The 7,670-nt window shown below is 37.7% G+C and overlaps 1 pseudogene; it reads left to right on the forward strand.

Moving 5' to 3' along the window:
- Nucleotides 1-1,185, forward strand: LOC149021385 (pentatricopeptide repeat-containing protein At1g80270, mitochondrial pseudogene; annotated as a pseudogene).
- Nucleotides 1,186-7,670: the final 6,485 nt, after the last annotated feature.

The following is a 7,670-nucleotide window of genomic DNA, read 5'->3' on the forward strand; positions in this document are numbered from 1 at the left end:
ATGACGTTTTGGGTTGTTTATGTAAATTTAACGTATTTGTCAGGTATCTATGTTTTTTGCCACATATCTTGAGGTGTGCTTTTTATTTTTGGATACAATATTATTGACTAGTTTATGAAAATAGAACATTTTTTTTCTTTTTTTTGGGTAGAAGAAAATAGAATATCTGACTACATAATATTCTGCTCACAACAGATTTCTGAATGCAAGACATCCATGAATTTATGCTTTTTCTATTTGTAGAAGATATCCATGACTCATTTCTGAAGAGTTTTACAATTCAGGGTAATGAATTTTTGCTTTTTCTTTTTTTGTAGAAGATCCGGTTTGAAATGGTTAAGGCCCTAAGGGCTAGAGAGTGGCTCTAGGCATGAAAAATAAGGTGCATCTCCACGGGATCAAGCTTAAACCTGGAATTTGCAGTCTGGAAGGCATGTCAGTCAAAACCCCAGCTCGAGGAGTGCGTTGCTGCCATTGAAGCTTGGGGTAAGCTTGGGAAGGTAGAGGAGGCAGAAGCTGTATTTGAAGAGACGTTCACTACTTGGAAGATGTCATCAAAGATTTATGCTGCTCTATTGAAGGTTTATGCAGGAGATAAACTGCTGGCCAAAGGAAAAGATCTTGCGAAGCGGATGATTGATAGTGGATGCCGTATTGATCCATTTATATTGGATGGGCTCGTAAAGCTTTATGTACAGGCTGGGGAGGTGGAGAAGGCAGATGAAATAATGCAGAAGGCAGCTCAGCAGAGCTCGTAGAAAGTGAAACCATTATTTAATTCTCATATCATAATCATGGACCAATATGCAGAAATGGGTGATTTCCATAATGCTGAGAAGATGTTCAACAGGTTGAAACGGGCGGGTTATGCTGGTCGGCTCCGACCATTTGATGTTCTTCTTCAGGCTTATTTGAATGCCAAGACTCCAGCGTATGGGTTCAGGGAAAGGATGAAGGCTGACAACATATTCCCGAACAAAGCAGTGGCAGCAAAATTGGCCCAAGTAGATGCCTTCAAAAAGAATCCAGTGGTCGATCTGCTTGATTGATAATATGGCGAATTGAGCTGATTGTATTACATGACCTGGTTTGGTATAATATGTTTGGTTTGGGTTATGCTGGGGTTTCGTATCATGTAAAAATTTTAGGTTTTCAAAGTGTAGGGGTGGGCTGAACAGAGCTATATGGTGGTACTCTTTTGTCTTGCTCCTAAGCTTAATATTCATAGCTCCAATTTTTCTGGTTGTTTCGTGTTTACCTCACTGGTTCAACTGCTTTAATGTTCTCCCTGGTGATATCAAAGTAGGTGTTCTTCTTGGGTTTCAAAGAATGAGTATTACTTTTCTACATCCTCCCCCCACCCCCGAAAAAAAAAAAAATTCCCCACCCTCCAATCCCAAAAAAAAAAAAAAAAATAAAAATAAAAAAAAAAAAATTACTTTTCTACATCCTCCCCCAACCAAAAAAAAAAAAAAAAAGGTAAGAAAGAGTGAGCATTACATTGGTTAATGGGTAAGGAAGTGGAATGATACAAATGTAGGATTGTTTACATGCCATGTCTCTTGTCCGTCTTTTCCATTATGTAACTGAAGGATTTTTGCCACTATACCTTTATCTGGATCTTCCCTAGTTTCTCCATTGCTTTGCAATTTTAGAGATATTTGGGCAGATAATTTAATGGTCCTCCAATGGGGGAGGAAGGGAGTGAAGACTTTTTGGGAGAAGGAAAATTTTTTGGGTATTCGTCCCTTGCAAAGTTTCTTCAATAGAAATTGCAAGATTTAGCAATTCTGAAGGTCAAAATTAGTGTATTGATTAAGTGCTTATTTGATGCTTGGTTATCAATTATGCATCCGTTGATGACCCATCAAGTGTCTCTAGTTTGAGAAACACTAGAAGCTCAAAGTGGGTTTGGGGTTTTAGATTCTAGCCATCAATGGAGGCTTCTAGGTAAGTGCAATCTCTCTATCTCTTTGTTTGTGATTCACTCGTTTGATCTTCTTTGGGAAAATCATGCAGCTGCAGCAGTGAGTTACAAGGGGATATAGTTTTTGTTCCTCCCATTTTCTCTCGAACTTCTTGCTTGTTTACAAGTGATGTTATGTTATTATCTTCCACTTAATAATGCATACTCTTCTTCCTATGTTTTTTCATACCTGGTGATATGAAAAAAGATGCTAATCCCTTGCATAAATTCTTTGTTCAAGACCTTTATGTTTTTGATTGTTTCTAGAAATGAATTGGGTATGTACATCGTATTTTCATTTTATGGCGGATGACACTTTTAATTTTCCTTTCTCTTCTCTCTCTGGATTCCCCTATGTAAAGTTTAACGATATTTGTATTCAAACTTCATTTTCAGGCATGTTATTATTATCTCACTCAAACTCAAACTCAAACTCAAAGAGGCACAACCCTAACATCATAATCATTTGACTCTAGTTTCATTCTATCTTTCTTTTCTTGTATTATCATAACTCTTCTAATACAAACACTATAACTAAATCCAGTATAGCTCACATAGAGCTTATGGCTAATACACCTCTTTCTCTTGAATGGTATCAGAGCCTCTGACTATTGTCCCAAAAGGGAAAAAAAAAAAGAAGAAAAGAAGAAGAAAGAAACAGATCTTCCCTTCAATTATGCTCTTTCTTCTCCTTTATCTTTGTTTCGTTCTTCCTTTTGCTGCGACTCAATAACGACTATCGTCTCCTTCTTTCCATTTATTCTTTTTATGGTTATTACACAGAATAAAGAAAAGGAGGAATCGGTTGTTTAAAACATCATGTCTAGCACTAATACTCCACCACCACTTCTTCCTCTTTTGCTTCGTCCCTCATCTCTCCTTCAAACGTGATCCAACATCTTCTCATTAAATTGGACAACACCAATTTCCTTTTTTGGTGTGCATAGTTCATGCCATATGATCTTTTAGGGTGTGTTGATGGAAGCTTTCCATCCCCACCGCCTACAACTCCAAAGCATTCCCTTTGGAAATGACAGGATCAACTAATTCTAAGCTGGATTATTTTCTTCTCTCACTACTCAATCCATGACTTATATTGTTGGTATATCTTCTTCTTAAGTAGCATGACTTACTCTCAAACGCACCTATGCTTTCACTCTCAAGCATGAATTATACGGCTCAAACATCAACTCATGCAAATTTAAAAGGGCTCCTCCTCTATGGATGGCAATCTCCGGAATGTTAGAAAAATTGTTGCAAATTTAGTTGTTGCTTCTCATCCTATTTTTTATGCAAACATCAGTCTCACTATTCTTTGTGGCCTTGGTACTGAATATGAATCGTATTGATCCTTTTAGTCTTGATCACTTCACTGGTCCTGTTTATAGTCTAGAAATTCTCAAAGAGCAGCGTTCTCTTAATTTTGGATCTTCCATCGGTTGAAGCAAACAAAGTAGCCATACCACCCCCTTTCAATCATAGAACTCTTCCAATTGCTGTTTTGGTTGTGGCCATGGGTATCTCAACAAACGTGGAAGTGGCCGTGGACGCTTCTCACATAACCTTAATCATCCAGGAGCTTCTACTCTCTATTAGATTTGTCAAGGTGGCAATCACTTTGGTCTCGACTACTACAACAAATATAACCGAACTTTTCAAGGACCACCCCATTGTTTATCTCCTATAGGCTTACTAGTAACCCACTAACCCCTTCTTTAGATACTGCGTAGTACCCTAACTTAGGCACATCTCACCATCTTACTTTTGCACTGGACAATCTACATATGACCACTCCCTATAATGGATCTGACAAAGTTAAAGTTGGTAAGTTAAAGGTTTGGCCATAACACATACTGACATTCTATTCTTTCTAGCCCCACTCACTCGTTTCATTTAATGACATTCTTCATGTTCTTAAAATTACAAAAAAATTGCTATTTGTTAGTAAATTCACCTCTAATAATAATGTAATTTTAGAATTTCACCCTTCTTGTTTTGTGAAGGATCCTCGTTCTAGCTCTATCCTACTCTAAGGAATGAATACCTCTATTTTTTTTTTTCCAGCCTCATTGCAGGCATCTCCTTCACCACCTCAAGCATTTGTTGACAAAAAAATCTCCAAAACTATGTGGCATGATCGTCTAGGTCATCTTTCTTCTAAATGTCTTGTTTTTATTTTTCGAAATTCAGCTTCATTAGTTTAGTCCCCAATCCCACTCTATTTGTGAAGATTGTCAAATGGGTAATTTTAATTTAAATCATAGTAATGCCTCTTTTCCCTCTCAATTAGTTCATTCTATTCGAGGTATTGCACCTCAATCTTCTCATTAAGGTGTTCCTATGTCTTTTTGGTTAACTGCATTTGAGACAACAATCTACTTGATCAATTGGCTTCCTATTGCAACTCTTCATAATCAGAGTGTTTTTTAAGTTTTATTTAAAACTCTACTTGATTATTTGCAATTACTTGTGTATAAATGTGCCTTTTGTTCTTGGCTTCGTCCCTATAACAATAAAATTGTAATATCGCTCCTGCAAATGCATATTTATTGGTTACAGTGACTCTCACAAATGATATAAGTGAATGGACATCAACAGTGGAAGAACATAGGTTATTATATTTTATTCTTCAAAATTAATTTTTTTTCAAATAATACCAATAATTTGGTCAATTATGGATTGAACAATGAGGTTCTTACATTAAAAAAATACAATGAATTGCATTCGAACGACAATTTATTTGTCAATCTCTTTGCAAGTTGATTTCATGTTCATTTATTGATTTATTAATAAAAAATATATACAATAGATATTAAATACTTCACATCATTGGAGGCCGATGCATTATCTTTTATCAACAATTAATATGGTTAAAAAGTTTTTTTTTTTTAATGCATTATGAGATATAAAAAAATTAATCTATAGATCATGTCATTCTAATTTCTCTTAAGAACATTTTATTTAGATGTTCCAAATTAGGATTGTTGATTTATAAAAGTAATGCTTAGGTACAAGAATGACTTGAATTGGTTTTCAATTTTTGTTTATAGTATGAGGCTGGCTAGTACACACTCACTTAAACTTGTTTTTGTGGAAGATTATTAAAAAGTACCTAGAATAATAATTGAAATTTTTATTGTATAATGCCCTAGAGGGAGGGCGGCGCGGGAACCTCCGCGCAGCAAGATCACGACACCGGCATAATAAAAAATAGGCCAGAATGGGCACAGAGATTAGAGTTAAAAGCAAAAGTTATGAGAATACAAAAACAACCCTGATAGAATCAAAATAACAAAAATAGGGCGCAAGGAACGGGAACCAACCCCATTACGGCCATCTCCGGTGAACAGGCATCACCGGGCCTCTGTCAAAGATCCTTCATAAAAATCGAGGTCCTCAGCCAAGAGGTGAAACCCTCAGAGGGGGAGAAGAACAGCACCCGAAACCAAAGGCGAGACGCGCCAGGACGGAACTACGAGAGCCCAGAAACCCAAGCCAGGCGAGCCAAAAAGAGCAGAAAAGCAAAACAGAACGGGAAAAAGGGAGAAGCCCCATACAAAAGACAACCAAACGCCAGGGCGAGACACACCGCAAGGCGAAGAGCAACAGCCACCGAAGCTGCAAACGCCAGGCAACAAGAAAGCAACGCAAGAACCAAGAGAACACGGGGAAGACGGACCAAAACGAAGGAAACACCCCAACGAAGAACAGAGGACCCAAACCCACGAAACAAAAAAAAAAAAAAGGAGAAGAAAACCGGGAAGAGGACCCAAAAGAAGGAGACACGGACACCCCAAACAAAGAACAGCAGACAAACATGAACGCAGAAAACCGGAAGAACAAGAGCGGCAACAACAGGAACAAACAAGAGAACCACCAGAGGAGAGAAAACGAAGCACAAGGAAAACACGGAGAGGACAGCGGCACCGGAGAGAGAAACCGGCAAAGGTAGGGTCTACGACCCTCTTTGAAAATTTGATTAACGAGGGAAGTTTGTAATTTAAGAAATAGTCTAAATTGTTAAGCCCCACCCCCAGTCGTCATTTTATGTGCAACGGCATATAGTGGGCTGCGCGGAGGTATCCGCGCGCCCCAATCCCTAGTTATGAGTAATAATTTATGATGGCCTTTAAAATCTAGCCCAGTTTAATTATAATTTTGATTTTCAAGCCCCCAATTAAATTGGATTATAATTTTTATTCTAAGTAAGCCAACAATTGTTTTTACATAAATATATTTAATAAGAATGTAGGATATAACAAATGACTTAGTTTGTTTTTATTATAACATAGAAAAAAATTAAATAAAAAAATTTCTGATTGTTTTTAACTAAATGATAACATCAATAGAAATGAAAAATAATATAAAAATAAGTGGACTCATTGTATCAAAATGACTTAGGGTCAAAATTTAGAGCTTGGATCAAAGTAAGTATGAAAATCAATATTAGGATGGAAGTTAGGGTCATAATCAAAGCAAAAAATTAGGGTCAAAATTAGGACCCAAATTATAGTCAGAATCAAGGCCAAACTTATGGTCAAGATCATGGACCAAATCAGGAGTTGAATTAGGGCAAAAATGGGACAAATAGTGTTCTAGGCCCCACCCTTAGCCCTAATTCAGGGGCCAAATAAGTCAGAATCATGGACAAAATCAAGGTCAAAACTATAGCCAAAATGGGACAAACAAGAAGGGACAGCGTCAGGCGCAGGCCAAACGCAATAACGCAAAAAAAAAAAAAAGAAAAAGCAAAAGGGAAGGGAACACGAGGCGACGAGAAAAAAAAAAGGGACAAGACGAGGGGACACGAAAAAAAAAGGGCACAAACACGAGGCGAAAGAGGAAAAAAAACAAGCAAGGAAAGGAAACAAAACAAGAAAAAAGCAGAGAGAGGACGGGCACAACAAACAGCAAACGGGAAGAAGCGGGACGGAGAAAAGGGGGAAGACGAGCAAAGCACAAAAGAAAAAGGAGAGGGGACAAACCAGAGAAAAGAAGAGGGGGGACAGAACAGCACGATGAAAAAAAACACAAGAGGAAAAGGGAAGGGGAGAGGAAGAAGAACGGGGGAGAAGAACGCGGGCAAGAGCCGAACCCATGATCACGGGGCCCAACCTTAGCCCTAATTCTAGCCTAGAATATTTTGTCCATGGCTTGCCTCAGGGCTAAAAGTTGAGCCCAAGCACTATTCAGGCTGAAGGAGGGATAGGCGGATCAGGGCTACTACGGCCAAACTTGCAACCCTAATAGGATAGAAAGCTTTTGCAAAAATCAAGAACACCCCCCCCCCTCAATGTTTTAGATCCCCTAGTTGAAGGCTCCACGATTAGAGAGAAGAGAGTAAAGGCCTGGGAAGCTTTAGGACCAAGGCCGAAAAAGTCAGGACAATAAGTTTCACCAATAAACAAAATATCAATTGAATATTTCTTAATAATCCTAGAGATATTCTAGATTTTAATTTTCTCCTTAATTCCACCTATATTCCAAGATATCTTCATATTTAGAACATAGAGAAAATTTCTTAGATCTCAACCACAACACCAAATCCATCCAAAGGGAAATAACCCAACGGACAGATAAACCAAGGCCACAAATAAGAGTTACGGAATAGACAATACCATAAACAAAAGATAAGTAGGAAAAAAGATAACAAAGTTTATAAAGCTCAATACAAAAAGCATGGATACACAAGCAAAGTAAAACA

The sequence above is a fragment of the Hakea prostrata genome, chromosome 3, assembly GCF_041222555.1.
Source record: "Hakea prostrata isolate BN-2017 chromosome 3, UWA_Hpros_2, whole genome shotgun sequence".
Taxonomy (NCBI): domain Eukaryota; kingdom Viridiplantae; phylum Streptophyta; class Magnoliopsida; order Proteales; family Proteaceae; genus Hakea; species Hakea prostrata.